The sequence below is a fragment of the Onychomys torridus genome, chromosome 1, assembly GCF_903995425.1.
Source record: "Onychomys torridus chromosome 1, mOncTor1.1, whole genome shotgun sequence".
Taxonomy (NCBI): domain Eukaryota; kingdom Metazoa; phylum Chordata; class Mammalia; order Rodentia; family Cricetidae; genus Onychomys; species Onychomys torridus.
In genome coordinates, this window is record NC_050443.1 from 110,746,450 (window position 1) to 110,770,417 (window position 23,968).

Genomic DNA, 23,968 nt, shown 5'->3' on the forward strand with positions numbered 1-23,968 from the left:
ACGCCTCACTACTGAGTAAAAAAGAGTAAGTCTTTGTGGTTTCATAAACTCAAAGTCTGTCATCAGGGGTCCAGCCACCTTTGCTAGGTGGATTCATCTTAGAGCCCTTCACATGACTTTTCCACGTGTGGACTGATTATGGAGGGAGGGCAATTCCAGAGCATTTGATCAGCGTCACATGCTGAAGGATTTTACAGTTTTACGGTGGGTCAGTCGTTTTGCAAGGGGTCAATAGACCTCTGTGCCTGGAAGGACATTCACTCCTGTTTCTCTCCTTTCCCTCCCTCCCGTCTGCCCCAGTGAAAGACTTGAGGTAAATGGCTGGCTGGCTTGAGCAGAGGAGTAGGAAGTTGATGCATAACTGGAGGAGATTTTCTGAGGCTCAGTCCTGTGTTGCCTTCTTTGTTAGGCTCTAAGGCGGAGGTGATGGGCACTCTCTTGTTTGGTCTTGGTGATGAATGTACAGAACAAGTCTACTACTGTTCTCACTTCACAGATGAGTGAACAAAGTCACCTAGTTTAGTGTCTGGCTTAGAAACACAAGCTGGAGTTATGTAGGGGACCAGAGCCAGGCTCCCCATCTCTTCTTCCTGTTGCACAAGCCATAATGGAAGGAGAAATAAGCCATTGGGAGCATCTTCACACCTTCCCCCCAGGCAGTTCATCTGGCCTCCCAATTGCCTGACTGAAGTTTGAAACGAAGCATGAGTCTCTTTCAATTTTAATTTATTTTAGAGTATACCCATGTGTCTGAATATACGTATGTGCACCATGTGCATGCAGGAGCCTACAGAAGTCAAAGGAAGGTGTCAGATCATCTGGCCCTGGAGTTAAAGGCAGTTGCGAGCTGCCATGTAAGTGTTGTGAACCAAACCCAGGTCCTCTGGAAGGGCAGTAAGTACTCTTCACCACCGAGCCATCTCTCCAGCCACAAAACATTTGTTTTTAAAAGTGAATGGGATTAATCCCTAAAGAAAATGTCTGGGTGCTCATAAATGGTGTAGGAAGCAGAACATTGTATAGTGATGTGACTTGAAGTCTGAGGCACAGGAGGGGTCCATAAGCTGCCTGTCTCTCTGTAGATGCGTATATTGGCATCCATCATCTAGCAATGTTTTATTCTAGTAACTACTTCAATTCGGCCACTGCAGATGAAGGCTGGGACTGATGGTGGCATGAACCACAGGCCATGCAGCTGGCTTACTGAAAAGCTAACCAGGTCCTTCCACATTCACAGTTTCATCAGAACTTAGACACCATTTGCCTGTAACAGTGATTTTACATTTTTGCACTTTCTCTCACCAGCTGCTTGCTGCTTACAATCTGAGCCAGTGATGTGGTATGTGTGCACATTTGCATGTGTGTGTATATATTTGGAGGATGTTGTGTCTTTCTTGATCACTTTTTACACTACATATTGTGCAGGGTCTCATGATGAACCCAGAGCTTTTTGTTTTGGCTAGTCTGGCTAGCCAGTTTGCCTTGAAATTACAAGTGAGTTGCCATATCCACCAGATGTTTATGTGGGTTCTGGGGATTCAAATTCTGGTCTTCAAGCCTATGTGGTGAACTTCTACCTACTGAGCCACATCCCTAGCCCAACACTGATTTTTGTTTAATGATTTATTTGTTTTTATATGTATGGATGTTTGCCTGTGTGTATGTCTGCACCACTTGTATCTTGTGTCTACAGAGGCCAGAAGGAGGCACTGGATTGGATCCCTTGGAATTGGAGTTACAGATGGTTGTGAATCACCATTTGGGTACTGGGAATTGAACTCAGGTCCTCTGGAAGAGCAGCCAGTGCTCTTAAGTGCTCTCCAGCACTGCCCTCCCATCAATTATTTTTACCAAGTAAAAGTTGGAAATTGATTTTTGGAATTCTGTTAGCATATTGGAATTCTGAAGCCACATCCCATATAGACATAAACACTTTTCCCTCTGTCTTCTGGAACTTTCTTGCACATATTTGGATAGGGAATGTGGCTTACTAATGTTTAGATTCAGTAGATCTTGTGATCAAAGTTCTTCCTGATTTTTCTTGTCTACTTTTCAACTTCAGCTGATTTGTTTCCAAATGGAAACAAATTTCCAAATCTCCTTCCACAGGGCACAGACAGAGCAGCAATCTGTGGACAGTGGTTATCTGGGTTAGTGCTAAGAATCTCAGAAGTTGTTGTGAATTGCATACTCTTTTTCACATATGGCATTCTATATTCAAACAAAAATTTAGGTCTGGGGATGACTTTTATAGAGAATGCACCGTCATTTTAAAGACTGCTCATGTGGTCATTTCCATTTTACCCACTGTATGTAACCCACCAGGCACGTCTTTTCCCGGCAATGATGATGACATGTGGAGATAGATAGTCAACCCCATGCAGCAGGACTGCTGACAGCAGGCACATGTGAGTTCTTGGTTTATTCTCCATTAAGCTGATTACCTAGTACAGATTTGATTTGATCTCAAAATCTGCCGAACAACAGAAGGCTGTCCCCACAGCCTGCTGTGTCTGGGAGGGAACAGGGATAATGTCCTCAAAGGATGTGCTTAAATGTGAGTCTCCAAGTAACTGACCCTGGTTCTTCTCTTTCCTCCTTAGAGGAATGGTAGAGTGTGTCTGAGGACTACACCTGATGCCTTCCTCTCTGCTCTGCACAAGTGCACCCAGACGAAAGCACCAAATTTGTACACGCACAGATATATCCAAACATACCAATGAATAAAATGTTAAAAAATTGCTATTGATTGGGAGTTTGAGGCTAGCCCGGACTACAATAGATTGAGGTCAGTTAAAGCAACAAAGACTTTGTTTCAGGGGAAAAAAATTAAGTTAATTTGTTTATTCAATATTTAATTTATTTTTTTAAATACTGGTATGCACCATGTATGTACCTAAATGTCCAGGACATGTCAGTAATCATCAAAACATCTAAACGAGGGGGAAGGCATATTTTGTTCAGTAAGTGTAAGTTCTAAATGACTTGTGAAGATCAGCAGGCTAGAGTTCACTATAGAACAGTTCATGCTTTTTTGTTTGTTTTTTGTTTTTCGAGACAGGGTTTCTCTGTGTAGCTTTGGAGCCTGTCCTGGAACTCTCTCTGTATACCAGGCTGGCCTCAAACTCATAGAGATCTATCTGCCTCTGCCACCTGAGTGCTGGAATTAAAGGTGTGTGCCACCAACACTCGGCCATGCTTTATTTCTTATGTTAACTGAGTGAGTCTGTGCTGGGCAGAAAGGTGCATTTAACAAATATTTATAGCCATTATAAATCTGCCATATCTATCAAAGGTCACAAAATGCTGGTTTTCATTATTCCCTCTTAACCCTGAGGCTGCCAAGTGGGCTCTTCTCTTTGGTTCATTGTTTGAATGTGCACATTGTTTCTGAAGCAAATGAAATCATTTGCATGAGTCATTTGAATTAACTTAAGAAATACTAGAATGATGTCATGGATAGTTTCAAATACTTTGAAACAGCTTTAGCCTGCATTATTTTTGAAATGACTGAAAGCAAAAAATGAAAAATAGCCTAGCATTCCTAACTGCCCAGCTTTGGAATTACTTTTAGCTAATTTTGTCATTGTATCATTTGGCAAAATGGCAGAATATTTTCAATCCCATAAGTGTTACATGATAAGACATGTGATGAAGGTTTACTTTACAGATCAATTTTATTTATTTATTTATTATTTATTGGTTTTTTGAGACAAGGTTTCTCTGTGTGGCTGTCCTGGAACTCACTTTGTAGAACAGGCTGGCCTCAAACCTGCCTCTGTTTCCTGAGTGTAAGGATTAAAGTCATGAACCACCATATGCAGCTCAGTATTTTTATTCTTATGTATGCATTCATGTCTGAATGTGATATTTGTACATTATGTGTGCTGATATATATATATTATATATATATACACACATATATATCTATACACACATCTATCTATCTATCTATCTATCTACACATACACACATATATATGTACTCTTGGTATGTGAGCATGTGTGTAAGCATAAATATGTGCTTGGGATGACATAGATGTCAGTTTTTCCATAGTGCAATTAAAAGGTTTGTTAAAAACAATTGGGCCTGGCAGGCAATGGTGGTGCATGCCTTTAATCCCAGCACTTGGGAGGCAGAGGCAAGCAGATCTCTGTGAGTTCAGGGCCAGCCTGGTTTACAGAGCGAGATCCAGAGAAACCCTGTCTAGAAAAAACAAACAAAACAATTGGGCAAGTAAATATCCCCTTGAACTCATGATCTTCCTGCCTCCACCTCTTTAGTAGGATTACAGGCATGTACCACTAAGTTCAAGTTTTGATCTATGGTTGATCCTTTTGTCTGAGTATGTGGTTTATGTGTATGTATGTTTGCGTATGAATGTTTGTATGTATGATGTCAGCATACATACATATGCAGATGCACTAACAGATGTGAATGGAGGTGCCTTCCTTGATTGTTCTAAACTTTATTTATTGAGGCAGAACCCAGAGCTTGAAAACTCTGCTTAGCTAGCTAGCTTGGTCTGGAAATCCCTTTTCCACCTTTTGAGTGCTGGAATTACAGATGGGCCACCATACTCATCCAGTATTTTCTTATTTTATTTATTTATTTATTTATTTATTTATTTTGGTTTTTTGAGACAGGGTTTCTCTGTGTAGCTTTGTGCCTTTTCTTGGAACTCACTTGGTAGCCCAGGCTGGCCTCGAACTCACAGAGATCCACCTGGCTCTGCCTCCCCAGTGCTGGGATTAAAGGCGTGTGCCACCACCACCTGGCTCCAGTATTTTGTTGTTGTTGTTGTTGTTTCGTTTTATTTTTTGAGACAAGGCTTCTCTGTGTAACCTTGGCTGTTCTGGAACTCACTCTGTAGACCAGGCTGGCTTCAAAATCACAGAGACCCACCTGCCTCTGTCCCCGGAGTGCTGGGGTTAAAGGCATGTGTCACCACTGCCTGGCTACTCATTTATGTGAGTTCTGGGGATCGGAACTTAGGTCCTCATGTTTATGTAGCAAATGCTTTACCTAATAAGCTATCTTTTTGGATGAGATGAAGGGAGAGGTTTCTCACTAAACAGCCTTACCTGGAACTCACTATGCAGATCAGGATCGAACTCACAGAGATCCATCTGTCTCTGCCTCCCAAGTGCTGTGATCAAACGCATGCACCACCACACAGGCCAGAATTACTTTTTAATTGAAAAATATTCATTCATTTATTTATTATTTTGTTTTATTCCTTTTTATTAAAGAGGGAGCGAGGGATAGCAAGTGAGCATGAGCGTGGCTCATTGTGTGCGTGTGGAGGTCAGAGGGGCTAGTTCTCTTCTTGCACCATGTGGGTCCTGGGGATCAAACTCAGGTTAGTGAGTCTTAATGGCAAGTGTCTTTGTTGAGCCATCTTGCCAGCTCCTGGGATGATGATGATTATGATGATGGTTGTTGTTGTTTCAAGATGGGGTCTCTCTGTACAGCCCTGGCTGTCTTGGAACTCACTCTATAGACCAGGTTGGCCTAGAACTCAGAGATCCACCTGTCTCTGTCTCCTGAGTCCTGGGATTAAAGGGATGCAGCACCACCACCTGGGTGTTGCTGCTGCTGCTGCTTATTATTATTATTTTAATGCACAAAAATAAATGACATTACAAGGAAACTGACTAAATTGAAATATTAGTTATTGAAATGATTTTAAAAACCTATAATATTCATTCATATGCTTCAATGACATATTAAATGACAAGACCCAGTGGCAGATCATATGGCCACCATTGCTTTGCAGCTGTGAACATAATATGGTTGAGATGGCCACAACCATAACGTAATCCCAGACAGAATCTATGCTTCTAGGTGTCAAAGCCATAGGTCTGCTATTGTGGTCGATGATTGTGCTGATAAGTGATGTATACTACATCTTGGTTAATCAAGATGTATTTTCTTCTCATCCAAGTTCAGGATCTGCTAGAGGGTATGAGAGCCTTGGGTTAGGCACCATCCCCTGCAGTCTGACACAGAGACAGCCTTATTTGGCTCTACATTGCCAATTCTTAATACAGTGCCTGGTATAGACTCATTCTCCAACAACCATTGTCTGCTGGAATAAAACAGAGCAAACAAAGTGGTGCTGACCGTAAGACTGCAAGGACTTTGTTTATTCCACCAGATCTTCGGGAACTGTCAGGGAAATAGTATTTTGTGTTCCCCCCTCCCTCCCTCTTTCTTTGAGACAGACAGGGTCTCTCTATGTAGACCTGGCTATCCTGAACTCACTCTGTGGACCAGGCTGGCTTTGAACTCACAGAGATCCACCCGCCTTTGCTTCCCAAGTGCTGGGATTTAAGGTGTGTGCCACCACCGCCCAGCCATACTTTCAGCCTCTCTGTTGAAGAAGCGGGGACCAGGGACCAGGCAACAGATACAGAAGAGTGTAATTCAAACTCAGGACGGTTTGACTCCGAAGTCTGTGACTGGGCCACTCACAGTTCTAGGTTCAGATGGTAACACAAGTGAAGTTATGTCAGACCCTGCCATGTTTTGCTGTTTCTCCCTGTCCTCTTCCTCCTTGGGCTGTACTGGCCATCAATATCAGGTTTTCATGCACAGCAGACAAGAGGTCGTCTATCGAGCTGCACTCACTTAAAAAGGATCACTAAGATAGCAATGATTCTCTCACAACTCAGCGAGTCTAGCTTATATGGACACCTGGCCAAAGGGTTATTAGAAGCATTCTTGGTCTAGCCTCAGGGTGCTTTGTTTCTATAGCTGTCGGAACCCCAGGGAAGACACCAGAACTGTGCCAGGAAGTTGTTGATTGGATACATGCAAGAAGACATTAGTCCAAAAAAAGGTTGCTCCTCCGACTATCCTAAGACTGGGTACATGTAGAATTTGTGTCCTCTTTCTATATAACGACACTTTGTGATTGGGTGTTTTAAACCACTAGACAGCGATGACTAGAAAGAGAAAGGAGGAGACAAGGGGCTCCAGGGGGAGCATCAGAGTACATGACAGCTAGCATGGTATGTCTGGGTTGGCTGGACCTTGACCAGTCCACATGGCTGTTTTTTTTGTTTTTTTTTTTCTTTTCTTTTTTTGGTTTTTTCGAGACAGGGTTTCTCTGTAGCTTTGGAGGCTGTCCTGGAACTCGCTTTGTAGACCAGGCTGGCCTCGAACTCAGAGATCTACCGGCCTCTGCCACCTCAGTGCTGGGATTACAGGTGTGCGCCACCACCGCCCGGCCACAAGGCTGTTTCTTGTTGCTCTTTCTCAGTCTTCTAGGGTTTCCTCTTCCCCCACCACACTATGACTATTAATTCCTGCCCATTAGGTGAGACCTGATGCAGGACAGTTGAAGACTGTCAGAGGGACCAGTAGGAAGTTATGATGTACATGTGTGTATGCACATTCATGTGAGTAAAGGTTGACTCAAGTGGAGGTCAGAGGAAAACTTGGGGCGTTGGCCCTCACCTTCCACTTTGAGGGTCCCTCTGTTGTCTGCCCCTGTCTATGCCATTTTAGCTGGCCTATGAACTTCTTGGGATTCTCTTGTCTGTCTCTTCTTCCCATTTCGCCTTGAAAGCACTGGGATGACAGATGTGTGATAGCATATCCAACTTTAAGAAAGTTCTGGGGATTTGAACTCAGGTCTTCAAGCTTGTGTAGCAAGTGCTTTTCTTACCCACCAAGCCAACTCCCCAGCCCCAGAAGAGATATATTTTGTCTGATGCTTCCCAAGTTTATTTTGTCAGCTCACAGGAGATTTTATTTTCTGTGTTTGTGGCTGGCATCCAGGAAGGCCACAGGAAAAGTACTAGTTTCCCCAAAAGCAGTGTCTTTTGTTACAGATGCCAACGTGCAACAAAAGCCTGCTCTGAATTTAACTTCCCTCTGGCTTACCAACAATCCCTCCTCCACCTTCTCTCCTGTTTGCAAAAGTACAAAGATATGCTGAAAACAAAACCTTTTCCTGGGCCTAGTCCCTCTCTGTGGCTGTTTCTCTATTTCTTGCCTTCCTCTTGTGGCCAAAGCTCCTGGATGGTAGTCTGTAAACCCATGCATGGCTTTAGCTTTTAAAACTTGGCATCTCTCCTAATCATCCTACTGAGAACTGTTCTCTGTAAGGTCAGGGAAGCTGTTTGTCAAATACACTGACCTTTTCATGGGTCAAAATTTCAAAATCTGCATACTCAGGACTATTTTGGGAACCATGTACTTGATGCTCACCACACCTGCAGCTTCTGTAATGTCCACCTTTCTGACTAGTCATTCTTTTTTTCTCTGTTGGGAGTTTTCTTTCTTTCCAACTTCTTAGACTTCCACAGTGACTGCTTTGTAGCTGACTCTGATGTGTCCAGGATTAGCCTGGCATATTTCCTAGCTTCTAACAAGCTCTCGCCCCATTCTTCTGAGTGCTGATCTGTAGACAGCTGATCTGAGGAGGGCATCTCACTGCACCTAGTTCTTCCTGTGAATCCTGACATTGTTCATGTCATAGTCACGCAGTTCTCTGACTTCTGATTCTTCCTGCCGCCCCAGTTTCAGATACTGGCAAACCATAAATAGAAAGGTTCTTAAACAAAACCTTTTCCTAGTGAGCCTCGTCACCCACTGCACTCCACCTCTGTCCCTCTTTTCCACTCCCAAGGCTACTCAGGTTCAGCTCCTTGTCTTTCAATTGCTTTTGCTGCCCCTATTTCTATAGTTTTCCTCTCGTTTGTATCACAGACTTTTCAGGAAGGTAGTTCTCATAAGGCACCTTATCATGCAAAACGCTTTTGGTGGCTATTAAAAAAATATTTTAAGCTGGGCATGGTGGTGCATGCCTTTAATCCTAGCATTTGGGAGGCAAAAGGCAGGCTCCTGTGAGTTAAGAGGCCAGCCTGGCTTAAATTGGAAATTCTAGTTCAGTCAGGGCTATACAGTGAGACCCTGTCTCAAAACAAAAAAAAAATTTATCTCTAATTATGTGTGTGGGGGTATGTGCACATGAGTGCAGGTGCCCCTGGAGTCCCGAAGGCATAGGATCCTCTAGAGCTGGAGTTACAGGTGGTTGTGAGCTGCCCAACATGCTTGCTGGGAACTGGACTCCAGTCCTCTTAACTCTGGAGCCACCTCTCCAGTCCAGGCTTTCTACTATTAATAGAACTAAGTAGAACTCCTAGAATGGAAAACAAGGAGAAACATGATGGGATTGTATTTTCTACAGGTAGCTCAGGAAACACCGAACAGAAAAGGCATAGCAAACAATACTGACCCTATTTGTTACCATAGTGGTTCAAAGAAATATATTACTTCATTTTTTAAATGAATTATTTCTCAAACCACAAATATACCTAAGAAAATGGTGTTTGATCTTTGCCAAATAGCACAAACCAGTCTTTTTCAATTTTTAAATTACATGTATGTGTGAGTCTACGCATGTATGGACAAATGCCTTTCTTGGCACATATGTGGAGCAGGACAACCCATGGAAGTTGGTTCTCTTCTTCCACTATGTGAGTTCTAGGGACCAAACTCAGGTCATCAGACTTACGGCATGTTTACAAGAGCCAACCCAGAGATCCACTTGCCTCTGTCTCCCAAGTATAAGTTAACTTTCACTTTAGTTTACTTAGCAATCCCACTTGGTAATTGTGGCTATTTTTGACTCAGCCTCTTTCTGTGCTATTGTTCTTGCCGCTAGTATGAGCCTTCCTTACTTTGTGTGCTTACTCCTCGATACACAGACTTTTACTAGACATTCATTAAACTGAATTAAAAGCTTCCTCTTGGGGCTGGAGAGATGGATCAGCAGTTAAGAGCACTGACTGCTCTTCCAGGGGACCTGAGTTCAATTCCCAGCACCCACATGGCAGCAAACAACTGTCTGTAAGACCTGAGACCCACATACAGACATACATGCAGGCAAAATACCAATGCACGCAAAATAAAGATAAATAATTTTTAAAAAAGCTTCCTCTAAATCATATTGTTTTTTTCTTACTAAAATAACATACAACTCGGACACCTCATCATGTGATTGGTGCTTATTTGTAGGTAAAATGCTGTGAAGCTTTGATTCAGGAAGGGGAAGCTGGAAGTATTCAGAAGTGCTTAAAGGAAATATTTCCAATGTGTTAGTTGAACTATTGTTCTTACATAATAGCATGGTGTGTGATTCTATCTATAAATGAGTTAATTATATGATCAAGAATGTGTTGTTTTATAGGCAAAAGGCTATTTCTGTTTAAACTGAATTCATGGATAAGCTCTTGAGCAGGATGGGGTGTTGAAGGCCTCTACTTCATAGCAATCACTACGGAAAAAGAAGCATCCCAAGGGTTATGGAAGACGTTGGTGAAGGGAAGCTAAACATTACATTATTCCTTGCTGGCCATGGTACAGCTGTACATATATCTTATATCATTTAATGCAAAGAATTTAGAATACCATAGACAGCTTTACAAAGTGAGTTCCCATCCAAGTTTGGAAACATCAAACTTCAAGTAACATGGTCATCCTTTTGTACCTGATAGATCCAACACAACCATTAAATGCCCTCCCAGAGTGCTGTAATTTTCCGGCAACATACTATTTAAACGTTTTTATTTTTATGTGTGTGTTTATGCAAGTGAGTGTGGGTGCTGGTGGCAGCACAAGAGGGCACGGAACCCCCTGGAGCTGGAGTTACAGGAGACTGTAGCCCACTGAAGTGGCTGCTGGGAAGTTAACTCTGGTTCTTTGAAAGAGCAGAAAGTGCTCTTAAATGCCTGCCATTTCTCCAGCCCCCCTATTACTTAAAAAAAAAAAAAAAAAAAAAAATCACATTTACTTATTGTGTGTGTAGATCAGAGAACCTGTGGGAGTTCTTTTGTTCCACCATGTGGGTAGTGAGAATGGAACTCAGGTCGTCAAGCTTGGCACCTTTACCCACTTCGGTCCTCAACACATTACTTCTAAAGCAATTTACACTTTGAAAAAGTTTGAGTACAAAAATTTTTAGGTGAAGCCGAGCATGGTGGTGGCACACCTGTAAGTCCAGCACTCGGGAGGCTAAGGCAGGAGGTTCAGGAGTTCAGGGCCAGTCTTGGCTATTTAGTGGGGTTAGAAGCAGACCAGGCTACAAGAGACCCCTTTATCTATCAATCAATCAATCAATATCAATAAATAAAATGCAAACTAAGCAGAGCTTGTAATCCCAGCACTCTTAGGGAGGCTGAGGCAGGAAGATTACTAGGAGTTCTAGGCCAGCCTGAGTTACAGAATTAGAGTCTGTCTCAAAATACTGAAATTAAAAAAAAAAAGTTTTAAATTGCATAAGGAACAGCGAAGCAGCCTCCCAGTTAGCAAGCAGCTCACGTCTGAGATGCAAGACTCGCGCATGATTCAAAGCTCTGGCGACTCTGCTGCAGAGAAGAGCCCACGGCGGCCCCGCGTACCTGCCTCCTGCCTTCCACATGCATCCCGCACCTGCACTTCGGGATACTTGCCAACGCCGAGGACGCGTCGCGGGAACGCGCGCGCCGCGGCCTCACAATCAGGACGCACGCTGCTGACGTCAGCGGCCGCGGCCCGCCTCCAGCGCCTGGAAAGAGCCGGCTGTCTATTGGCTGGACTTCCGGCGGCCTCGGAACCAATCACAGGACGGCGAGCAGCAAGGTCCAGTCCCTGACGTTGTGCGGTCGCCGCGGGGTTTATTTAGCTCTAGGGTCCTGACCGCCGCCATTCGGAGTCCTCAGCGCCCGAGGACGTCCCTCGTCCGCTCCGCCCCTGCCCCCGAGCCGCGGCCCCCGCCTCCGCGCCGCCTCTCCGCCCCTCCGGCCGCTGGGAGCCGCGCGCGGGCCCGCGGAGACCATGTCCTGACTGAGGCGGGAGGGCGGAGGCGGCAGCAGCGGGGTGGGCGGCGGCGCCGAGGGAGGCGGAGAGGGGCCGGGCTCGGCTCGTCGCCGCGGGCCGTGCGGGAGTCGCCGCCGCCGCCGCTGCCGCGGCCGCCGGGCGCCGCGCGTCAGACGGGAAGGAGGAGCCGCGGCCGCCAGGTAACCGGGCCAGGGCTGGGGGCGCCGCGGCACAGGCCCCTCGCGGGTCGGCCGCGGCCTGACGGGGCCTCGCGGGGCCCAGGCTGCTAAGCCTCCGGGCGGCAGCGTTGCGGGAAAGCTCATCGCAGGCCCGGGACTGCCGGCAGCCGCGCGTCCATCTTGGGCTTCCCGGTGCGGGGAGAGCCCAGAGCCTGAGGGAGAGTGGCCCGCCCGGCTTGTTTACCGACCTGAGTTGGCCACTGTCGGCTGCCTGCCTGGCGCTGCCCTTCTGCCCGCCGCATTCCGGCAACTGGGATTCCTCCCTAGTCCGAGTGTGTGGGTCTTGTTCCCATTCCTCAAGTAGGCCGTAAACATCCGGATTCGTCGCTATAAGTTGGTGCTGGTCTCCAAACTTGTATTTTGGTCCCTTGTCCGCGTTCTCTCCGCCTGGTACAGTGGCTTACCGCTGTTGCCATTTTAAAGCAAATCAGGGCGAGAGTTGAGGCTTCGGGTGGCGATGAGCACCTGGAACTGCTCCTGGTAACGATCGGTTAGTGCAGCTACCTTGAGCTTTGCTGTTGTTTTGTTTTTCTGCTCAGGTTTGGCCAGTCATTGCACAGACAAAACAGGCAGTTTAGGTTAAGCAGGAAGTTTGAACCCTCCCATTATCTTGGAGACACACTGGTGTTTTGAAACCAACTTGCTTAGAATTTTGTATCTCAGCCCTCGATTTCCCCTTTCGGTTACCGTACCCTGTCTCACAGTTATCCTCTACTGCTGCCAATGTTTGGGCTCGTCGTACGTTTGATCTGTGATGATGATAATAAACATGATGTGCAAATACTGGGAAGTGTTATATAATGAATGGCTCCTGTACCCCGTGGTCTCTCATTTAGTTGACTTTCTGTCAACTTTTGCAGCATCCATGGTACCTTTGTTGATCAAACATGGGTGACTTGGTATACGTAGAGAAGCCAGGGGAGATCTTGGTTTGGCAGGGGCCATTAGAAAATGGCTATGCTTGGGAAAAGTAAAGCTGGATCCTGTTAATTAAATGAAGTATTTGTAAATATATTTAGAAGCCTGCTCTCTCTTGATTTGGAGGCTCTTAAAATAGTATCATTAAACTTTTGTAACTTTAAAAAAATTAATCTGTGAGGGTAATGAGACATTTTACATTTTTCTGGAGAGGATGTTATTTGAATGCTTTGAGAGATTTTTACTTGTTGCTATTTTAACACCTTTATTAGTGCAGTTGAGTGTTGGGACACCCATTTATTTACTCCTGAAATGTATTTGGGATAGGATGATGAACTCATTCACAGTAGTGTATTTTAAGCTAATGGCCTTGATCCAGCTCAGTGTACTCAAAGGGGTTATGACATATCACTTTTAAAGTCTGAGGATTAAGCCGAGAATGGTGGTGCACGCCTTTAGTCTCAGCACTCAGGAGGCGGAGGAAGGCGAATCTCTTGAGTTCTGTGCCAGCCTGGTCTATAGATCGAGTTCCAAGATAGTCAGGACTATACAGAGAAAACCTGCCTCTTCCCATCATAAAATAAATAAATAAAAAGTAAAGTCTGAGGATTAACAGAACTCAGTTGTACAACATTTGAGGTAAATTGATTCATGTGTAATTGATACAGTGAGTCATTTCATGTATTTGATATTTATATTGCTTTTATAAAGTTTAAATTTTAAATGTTGCAGAAGTAGGATGCAAACTTTTTATGTAACTTAATTCTGTTTTATATGAGCATTGCTGCGGCCTTCCCCTCTTTCCTAGAAATACTTTTTGTTTGAACACTTTTCTCTGTTTGTGGTGGCTTATTTGAAATATGCCAATTCCCACTTACGCCTTGGGTACATTATATTTTGTGTATTTAAACACACCTCTTACCACAATATATAAACCTACAGAAATGAATGAAAAAAATTCAAACTCCTTATGGTGTTCAAATTTCTCAGTAGTCTAGTGTTTATGTATCCTTTAGTATTAATTTTTTTTGTCTTCCCTGTGTGAAGCTCAGTCTAGCCAAACTTAGTTTGTTTGTTCCCGTGAAGTCTCCTCTTGGTCTTTATTTAATCCACCTTTTCTGTATTCATGGTTCTTAGTGTGGGACACCTTCAGTGCTGTCTCCTAAGAACCCTCTTGAGACTGGGCAGTGGTGGCACATGCCTTTTACCCTTCCCTTGGGAAGCAGAGGTGTGAGTTTGAGGATAGCTGGAGCTACAAAGAGAAACCCTGTGTCGAAAAACAAACAAAACAACAAAAAACAACCCCTGAGAACTTAACCTGGAGGGATATATTTGCTCTTCTTTTGTGTGAAACTTTTCTACCTTTTCTTTTTTTTCTTATTCTGTGGTAATGTAGGTTTCTTTTTATGATTTCTGCTTCCCAACTATATTTTTTAAGGATCAGAGAAATGAGTTTATCTATGGAGACAGTACAGTTGGCCCTGAAAATATGGTCTGGCAAAGTATTTCTGGTTATAGAGGTATTCCAGGATATTCAGTTTATATGCTTTCTTCTATTGAAGTTTCTGGGATTTTGGGTGACTTATGAGACAAAATATTTGAAACTATGGTCATGTCTTAAAAAATCCTTGGTCAGTATGTTTACATCTGTTAGCACTTAAAAAAAAAAAACTAGTACAAGGTGTTGGTATTTTTCCAATGACTGTATTAGATTATTCAAATGAAAATGTCTGGTTTCCTTCACTGGGTCTGAGGCAGTTACTTGGCTTTGGATTTGGTACTAGTGACAGGAAGGGTAGCCATCCTGCATTGTATGCAAATGACATGGGAAGGAGCAATAATTTGTAGCCTCAGTTTGCATTTCTAACCTCTGATGCTGATGGTATGTATCAAAAGGCCAATGAGGAAGAGTAATATGTGATGTAGCTCAGAGCTAGAATGTTTACCTAACAATTAAATTTGATCCCTAGCACCACAAAAATAATAAATAGGTAAGCTTTAGCTTTGTTAAATACAAAGAGAAATAAAAGAAGAAAGTTAATGATATGTCCTAAACAAGGAAGCAGAGAATTGAAGGGGGTTATTTAAAGCAAAACAGCAACAACAAATCATAGCCATTATATACTGTCTTCTGAGTTCAAATTGCAAGTGTGTTATTGCAGCTTAATATGCAGCACTAAATGAGGATCCTTTCAGCTACACAACAGGGATTTTGGTATACATCTAAAGAATACTGTCTCAAAATAATCAGCTTATAGTTGAGAATAATTAGGCTTAAAGTTCAGTAAATTTCAACATACAGTAGGAGAAATGGATAGCTGCATTAAAAAAAAACTAAGTTGGAAGCCTGACTTCATCTAATATTTTATAGTTTAGCTCTTAAATTTATGTTTATGGTCAGCCAGGCAGTGGTGGCATAGGCCTTTAATCAATCTCAGCATTTGGGAGGGAGAAGCAGGTGGATCTCTGTGAGTTCAAGGCCAGCTTGTTTTATAGAGTGAGTTCCAGGACAGCAAGGGCTACACAGAAAAAGCCTTGTCTCCCAAAAAAAAAAAAAAAAAAAAAAAGGAAGAAAAGAAGTAAGGCATCCAACTTAATTATTAGTAGGAATGCTAACTGATCTAGATTTCAATCTCATTACCGGTATTGGTCTATGAAAGTGCCTTTTACAAATCCAAGTAGCCCATTGACTTGATAAGGTTACATTATTATTATTTATTTTATTTTATTTTTTTTTGAGATAGGGTTTCTCTGTGTAGTTTTGGTGCCTGTCCTGGAACTTGCTCTGTAGACCAGGCTGGCCTCAAACTCACAGAGATCCTCCTGTGCTGGGATTAAAGGATTAATGTAGCCACTAACACTCGGCAACATTAATATTTTTAATAGTGAATCATTTGTTGGTTCAATTATTTATCTCACTTGGATCTATAATTCTATCTTTATTTATTTATTATTTTGTTTTTTCAAGACAGAGTTTCTCTGTGTAGCTCTGGCTGTCATGAAACCCACTCTGTAGACCAGTGTAGCTTTGAACTCAGAAGTTGAACTCATAGGCCTCGAACTCAGAGGTCCACATGCTTTGCCTCTCAAGTGCTGGGAATAAAGGCATTCAACACCAGATCCACCTGTTTGTTTTTATTTGACAGGGTCTCAGTGTCTCATGGCAAGCCTAGAACTTGGTATGTATAGCAAGCCAGCCTTGAACTCACAGAAATCTGTCTGCTTCTGCCTCTAGACTGTTGAGATTAAAGTGTACACTGTGCCTGGCGCAGTGTATTTTGTAGATTTGTGCTTGTATACTCATGAACTTTTCTTTTTCTTATCTTCTTCCTCCTCCTCCTCCTCTCTTCTTTGAGACAGGTTCTCATATAGCTCAGGCTTTCCTAAAACTTGGCATGTAGGTGGATTTCTGATCTCCTGCCTCTGCCTTTCCAATTCTGGAATTACAGGAATGTGCTGGAGATGTAACCCATGCCCTTGTTCATGCTAGGTGAGTCCTCTGCCAATTAAGCTACATCCCCAGCTCTTTCAGTACAAACTAAAGGCAGCATTTTACTACTTCATTTTTCTGAAGTATACTCATCTGTGGAAGTTTAGGATGAAAGGATCTTTGGTTTATATTTTGTTGTATTTCTCACTTTTAAACCATACCTGTAAGTTGTAGAATAATAAATTGTTTTTTCCTTTTCTTTATAAGACAGGGTCCCATTATGTATTCCAGGCTAGTTTGGTGAATACTTTGCAGGCTGACCTAGAACTTGAGGATAGTGATCCTCCGACCTTAGCTTTCTGAGTGCTGGCTTTGTTAGGCATATGCTACTACTCACAGCTATGTTAAGTTTTGTGTTTTTGATTTTTCCAGACAGGGTTTCTCTGTGTAGTTTTGGTTCCTGTCCTGGATCTTGCTCTGTAGACCAGGCTGGCCTTGAACTCTCAGAGATCCGCCTGGCTCTGCCTCCCGAGTGCTGGGATTAAAGGAGTACACCACCACCACTTGGCTTATCCAGAATAATTTTTAAGTGTTGAATACAATGACATAAAACATTCAGTTGGGTTTGGAAATTAATATTATTTTTAAAACTTAATATAGCTAGCTGCCAGGTGGTGGTGGTGCACGCCTTTAATCCCAGCAATCAGTAGGCAGATCTCTGTGAGTTTGAGGCTAGCCTGGTCTAGAGAGCGAGATCCAGGACAGGCACTAAAACTACACAGAGAAACCCTGTCTCCAAAAAAAAAAAAAAAAATTCTGTAAAATTGCAAGAACAGTTTTTTTAAACATTTACTTTGAATTTATTTACAATTCAGTAAACAATTTATAGACCAATGTAAGTCCCTAAACCATTATTTTCAGTAGGATTGTGTTAATAATCTCCAAAACATTTCATTCTGTGTTCTGTTCTGTCCCTTCCAGGACAATGAATTCTCATGTGTTCATAACCTCATTATCAACACATGGCACACATTGTTTCATTTCTAGTTTTTCTACCTCTTCCTTGGGGATTATTTAAAGAAAAACTAAATATTTCAGTGCTGATTTCCCTCTCCCACTGGAACTATCCCAATCACAAGCAGGCTTGTGCCTCTTTGTCTACTACATCCTATAACTTGGCAGTCATATCAGAGGCTTGATCACATTCTATTTCTATTACCATTTATATTATTTGGTACATTTAATTCATGGTAGGGCATATGACAGCATTGGAGACAGGTTTTGATATTGCTCAGGTTTGTTTTGTAGTAACAAATTAAATATTAGTTATGGGTTTTTTGTTTTTCGAAACAGGATCTCTTTCTGTGGCTCTGGCTGTCCTGGAACTCAATCTTTAGACCAGGCTGGCCTTGAACTCAGAGATCCACCTACTTCTGCCTCCCAAGTGCAGGAATTAAAGGCATGCACCCTCACTGCTCAGCTAGTTTTAAAATTTGAGCTTAACTCCCTGGATTACAGTTGAAACGGAAAATTTATTTTTTTCATTATCTTTGGAAATAAGGTGTTTGCAGAATAAATCCATTAGTAGAAATTCTAAAGTGAGTTTAACACAGAAGAATAGAGGCTTTGCTAACTAGAGTAGTACCATGCTGGAGAGCACATTATTTAATTACCTTTTATTTTTACAAGAAAGATGATTTTGGCTCTAACAGATATGTAGAATATGCCTACTAATCACATAGACAGTCATTGCTTTTCTTTACAATGTGGTCATCTGTAGATTCTGTACCATCTAGACATGTCATGTAGTTAGACTTACTCTTTTTCACTTGGCTGAATGCTAACAGAAGGCTTTTAAAATTTGTATTAACATAGCATGTTTGTTTGTTTGTTTTTGTTTTTTGAGACAGGCAGGGTCTCACTCTGAGCTCTGGCTGTCCTGGAACTCACAGAGATCTATCTGCCTTTGCCTCCTGAGTCCGATTCTTTTTTTTTATTCCTTCTCCAATCTGGACTGTTATAGATTAGTCTAAAGTCAGGCTGCCTGTAGTGTGTCCCTTCACTGCTACCCATTCTAGGCACAAATTTAGTGTTTTTTTAAAATAAATTTTTAGGTTCTGCTTACTTCAACTTTTTAGATGTCTTTTTCATAGTTCCAAATCTAAAAAGGAAAACATGAATAAAATGTGTGTCACCAAGTTTCTGATGTTTTTCAAAATGTATGTTTAAATATTGCCTGTTGGTAGTCTCAGAAGGATTGCTCTACAAGAAACTCAGGCAAGTTAATAATTCAAGTTTTGGATGGTGGGAACATGCAACTGAGTGTGTGCGCTTGGATATAGAAGGCTTGGATTCAAATTCTGGCTCTATCACTTAGCAGCTCCTGATTATTATTATTTTTTCTTAATGGTAGTTAATGTACTTTGTCTCTAGTCTTTAAAATTGGACATAATAGTAGTTTGGAGGAGTGAATTGGCTAATATATGTAAAATGTTTCATATAATGCTTAGCAAGGTTTGTTAGCTATTTCTGTTTACTTGTTGAACAGGGCTAACTGGCAGAATTGTGAAATAGACAGAGTTGGCCTAGCTATTCACCCACTTCTAACGATTTGGAACAAACAGTGCTTTCACTGTTCTGCATGATGCCCTTTGCTGTCTTTACAATGAAAGAGAAAAAAAAAAAAACTTCATCCTGTTCTTATTACTTATACTATAGGAATCATTGATTTTTGTTTGTTTTGGTTTTGGTTTTTTTCAAGACAGAGTTCCTTTGTGTATCCCTGGCTGTCCTGTAACTCACTCTGTAGACCAGGTTGGCCTCAAACTAAGAGATCCACCTGGCTCTGTCTCCTGAGCACTGGGATTAAAGACATGTACCACCACTGTCTGGTTCTAGATTACATTATTAAGTAACACATTTTAAGGTTTTTTTTTTTTTTTTTTTTTTTTTTTTTTTTTTTTTTTGGTTGTTGTTGTTGTTGTTGTTGTTATACGGTCTTACTATGTAACCCTGGCTATCATGAAGCTTGCTTTGTACACCAGGCTGGTCTGGTCTTGAACTCACAGAGGTCTGCCTGCTTCTGCCTGAGTGTTGTGTGTAAAGATATGGGCCACTAAAGCTGATGTTTTTTATACAATTTTAATTCAAAAATAACTTTTATGTTTCAAATAAATAACAGAAGTTGAATTGATTTGAGAGATTGGTATTTTTGAACCAGATGGTAAATCTAAGTTGGCAATGCCTTGGAGTATTTCAGATGTTTGCTTCTGCCACTTTTTTACAGCCTTATTGCATATACTTTTATGTAAAAGTTGCAGGTTTCTACCTTCTTCCCCTGTCAAACATGTAGCTCCTTTAGCATCTGATGAAAAACTGCTATTAGTGAGCTAGATATACTTATCAGTGACCTTCTTATAGGTGCTTTGTAATTTGGGAGTAATCTGTTGGCAATCTCTACAGAGAATAGAATAATGAAAGAAGTTTTGAACATGTTAAGTGCTGTGGGATGTCTTTCTGTATGCTGTGAATATGTGTTACTCCCCATTGGCTAATAAATAAAGCTACATTGATTGGCCTATGGCAGGGCAGGATGGAGCCAGGCGGGAAAATCCAAGAGAGACAGTGAAAGGAGAAAGAAGAGTAAGGGGAGACACCAGCCCGCCTCCCAAGAAGCAACAAGATGCCAGCAGACTGGTAACGCCATGGCCACATGGCAACATATAGATTAATAGAAATGGGTTAAGTTATAAGAGCTAGCTTAACAAGAAGCCTGACCAGTAGGCCATACATACAGTTTGTAAATAATATAAGCCTCTGTGTGTTTACTTGGGAGCGAGTGGATGCAGGATGTGGGTGGGAGAGATTCGTCCAGACTGTGGGGCAGGGCGCAGGACCAGAGAAACTGCAGGCTACAGTTAAGTTCTTAGAAAAGTCTCCTTTTTAGTTCTTAGAAAAGTCTCATTATTTTATGATTCTTGGGATGGAAGCCAGGATTTCAGGCATGCTAGACTGAATTAACTCCCAGCCCTCTTTTATTTTTACTTAATTATTTTTGTCTTAGAGATGAGGTTTTTCTCTGTAGTCCTGGCTGTCCTAGAACTCACTCTGTAGACCCAGCTGGCCTTGAACTCAAAGTGATCCACCTGCCTCTATCTCCAGAGTTCTGGGACTAAAGGCATGTGTCTTCTCCTTTACTTTTAAATGCTGAATTGGCAATGTACTCTGAAGGTTAATTGTCCCAGTCCCATACACATCTAAGAAGTCTGTAATTTTTCATGTCTATAGTTTCCCTGAGCACAAGGAGAATGTTTTACCTAGTTGTATCTGTCCACTATTTCTGAGTTGTAAATTGATTAGTTTTGTTTGAGGTTGTAATTTGGGGTACATGACTCTGAAGTTATGGTAAAATTGATTTTACTATAGCTGAGGGACATGCATGTATGTAGTATTCCTTACCTTCTTTTTTACACTGTCTAGTAATTGCAATGCTTAGGAGAAAGTTGATTTTGTATTTAAAGAGAAAAAGTTAGTAAGTAGAGGGAATTCCTGAAATGACTAGGAGATAGATGAAAAGAAACGTCACTATTTATGTTATATAAATGTCATATATGTTATATGCGAGATTGGATACAATTGTAAGTCTTCTAGTTTTGTTTTTTGTTTTTTTTTTCTCATCAGTGGATTGCTAATTCCTGTTTAAGAGAGAGAACCTGTGATAATTCTCTTATGTTTCCTCCCCTAGTTAATGCATTCTTTTTTTAAGATTTATTTTTTTTATGTGCACTGATGTTTTGCCTGCATGTATGTCTGTGTGAGGGTGCCAGATCCTCTGGAACTGTAGTTAACAGACAGTTGTGAGCTGCCATGTGGGTGCTAGGAATTGAGCCTAGGTCCTCTGGAAGAGCAGCCATTGTTGCCATCTCTCCAGCCCCTAGTTAATACTGTGTGTGTGTGTGTGTGTGTGTGTGTGTGTGTGTGTGTGTGTGTGTTTTGAGACAGGGTTCCTCTGTGTAGCTTTAAAGGCTGCCCTGGAACTCACTCTGTAGCCCAGGCTGGCCTTGAACTCACAGAGATCCACCTGCCTCTGTCTCCCAAAAGTGCCAGACTAAAGGTGTGTACCACCACCACTCGGGTAGTTAATACATTCTTATCACATTGAAATGGTAATCTTTAATGGGGTTGGAGAGATGGCTCAATGGTTAAGACCATGTACTGCTCTTGCAAGAGGACAGGAGTTGTTTGTGTTCCCAGCACAAACATCAGGTAGCTTATAACTGCCTTAACTCCAGTTTCAGGGGACACATCTGGTTCCCAACACTCAACATGCACACACGCATAAATAAAATAAGAGAGTTTTGTGTGGAATGAAGATAGATTATCTAGTTGTATTATGGGTAATTGTCTCAGTTAAGTAATGGCATAGTGCTGGTGTGGCCAGTGTCATTCTGCTAGCTGGTTTTTTGTTTTGTTTTGTTTGTTTTTCTGAGACAGGAGTTCTCTGTGTAACAGCCCTGACTGTCCTGGAACTCACTCTGTAGACCAGAATGGCTTCGAACTCACAGAGATTCAAAAGCATGCATCACCTTACCTGATCTATAACTTATTTAACTTGAATTTATTTTGTACTACTTATTTTTCACATTTTTGGGAGGACTTTTACCGGGTTTGTTCAGTTCAGTCTTCTTTGATAACAAGGGACTATGTCCTAGGTAAACAGTGACTTCTATAGAGGAAGGGTAATTCTGAGATCTACTTATACATTGTTTTCACATGTATGAAGTATTTTTAGATGATACTTGGACTAAAGCTCAGAGTACTTGCCAGCACATGCAAAGCTCTGTTTTTTGTTTTTTTTTTTTTTTTTTTTTTGTTCCTCAGAACCACTACCAAAAATTAGTGATTTGCAAAAAATTAGTACTTGTCCCTTTATGTAGCACTATCCAAATAATCAGTTCATGCATGGGTTGTGATAGTAGTTTATGTTGCTCAGATTTTTAATACAGAAGTCTGGCATAGAATGGCATACTTTCAGGTATCGAGGGATGGAACAGTATTTCTTTCTTTTTGCTTTTTTTCTTTTTGGTTTTTTTGAGGCAAAGTTTCTCTGTGTAGTTTTGGTGCCTGTCCTGCATCTTGCTCTCTAGAACCAGGCTGGCCTCGGACTCACAGAGATCCACCTGGCTCTGTCTCCTGAGTGCTGAGATTAAAGGTGTGTGCTACCACTGCCCAGATGGAACAAGTATTTAATGAACAATTTATTTTTTTATTCTTAGTAGTCTAGTTCCTTTAAACTGTTGATAGTTAAACTGAAGCTTAGAAACATGAAATTCTGATGTAGAATTCAGTTTTGGATATGGTAAGTTTGAGATGGATGCTAAATAGTTGAGTAAATGTTCTGGAGGCGGCTGGATTTATTAATATGAAGTTGGGCAGAATGTCAGACTGGAAATAGAATTTGGGAATCATCAACATATAGGTAGTATTTAACACCCACAGATGGGAGCCAGTGAGATGGCTCAGGTACAGGCATTTGCTGCCAAAGCTGATGACCTGAATTTGATCCCTGTAACACCCATAGTGGAAAGAGAGAACTGACTCCTGAAAGTTGTCCTCTGACCTACATGTAAACTACATACAAATAAAGAAAGGAAGGGAAAAAAGTAAAACCACAGATTGATTGAAATTCTTCAAAGAGTGAGTTGGCGATTAGAGCTGTGTCAACCAAGGAACTCTTGGTGCCTGAAATCAGAAATAAAAAGAAGCCAACAAAGATTGAGGGAGAAGAGCTAGTGAGAAATTCAGGAAAGCCAAAACATGTCTTGAAGTCTGGTGAGAGCAGTGTGCTTAGTTGTGGGTCACAGGACCAGAAGGCTCCAGATTATAAGCTATTTGACAAATTGTATGGTTGTTCTTTTTTCCCCCCCATAAATTAGTCATATTCCAAAATATCAAAGCAGGGGTTTTATAATTTTGTTATGAAAATTGTATTATTTCTATTACAAGTTACATTTTATGCAGTGCATGTTCATTTCTTTCTTTCTTTCTTTTTTTTTTTTTTTCCTTCAAGACAGGGTTTCTCTGTAGCTTTGGAGCCTGTCCTGGACTAGCTCTGTAGACCAGACTGGCCTCAAACTCACAGATTCACTTATCTCTGGCCTCCTGAGTGCTGGGATTACAGGCATGGGCCATCACCGCCCGGCTGCATGTTCATTTATTTCTGAGACACTATCTCTGTAGTCCAGGCTGGTCCAGAAGTTGACATCCTCCTGCTTGTACTTTTCTTAGTGCTGGGATTTCAGGCATGTGTCTGCACACCTGATCACATTTATTTATGTTATTATAAATTAAAATTTATTATTTTATGTATATAAATAAAGTTTTGCTTGCATGTATATCTGTTCACCATGTGCGTGGTGCTTGCGAAGTCCAGAAGAGGATGTTGAATCTTCTGGAACTGGAGTTACAGATGATTGTGAATCACCATGTGAATATTGGGAATGAAACCCAGGTCCCCTGGAAGAGCAGCAGTGCTCTTGATTTGCTGAGCCCTCTCTCCAGTCCATTGTTT

At 41.8% G+C, this 23,968-nt stretch overlaps 1 protein-coding gene across 2 annotated transcripts in view; it reads left to right on the plus strand.

The window, feature by feature from the left end:
* The first annotated feature begins 11,770 nt into the window (after positions 1–11,770).
* The window catches only part of Zranb1 (zinc finger RANBP2-type containing 1), a 56,935-nt gene continuing 44,737 nt past the window's right edge, over positions 11,771–23,968 (plus strand). For both annotated transcript variants that reach the window (XM_036196271.1, XM_036196279.1), the window contains exon 1: positions 11,771–12,011. The gene's annotated coding sequence lies outside the window, so the exon portion shown is untranslated. The remainder of the gene's footprint in view (positions 12,012–23,968) is intronic.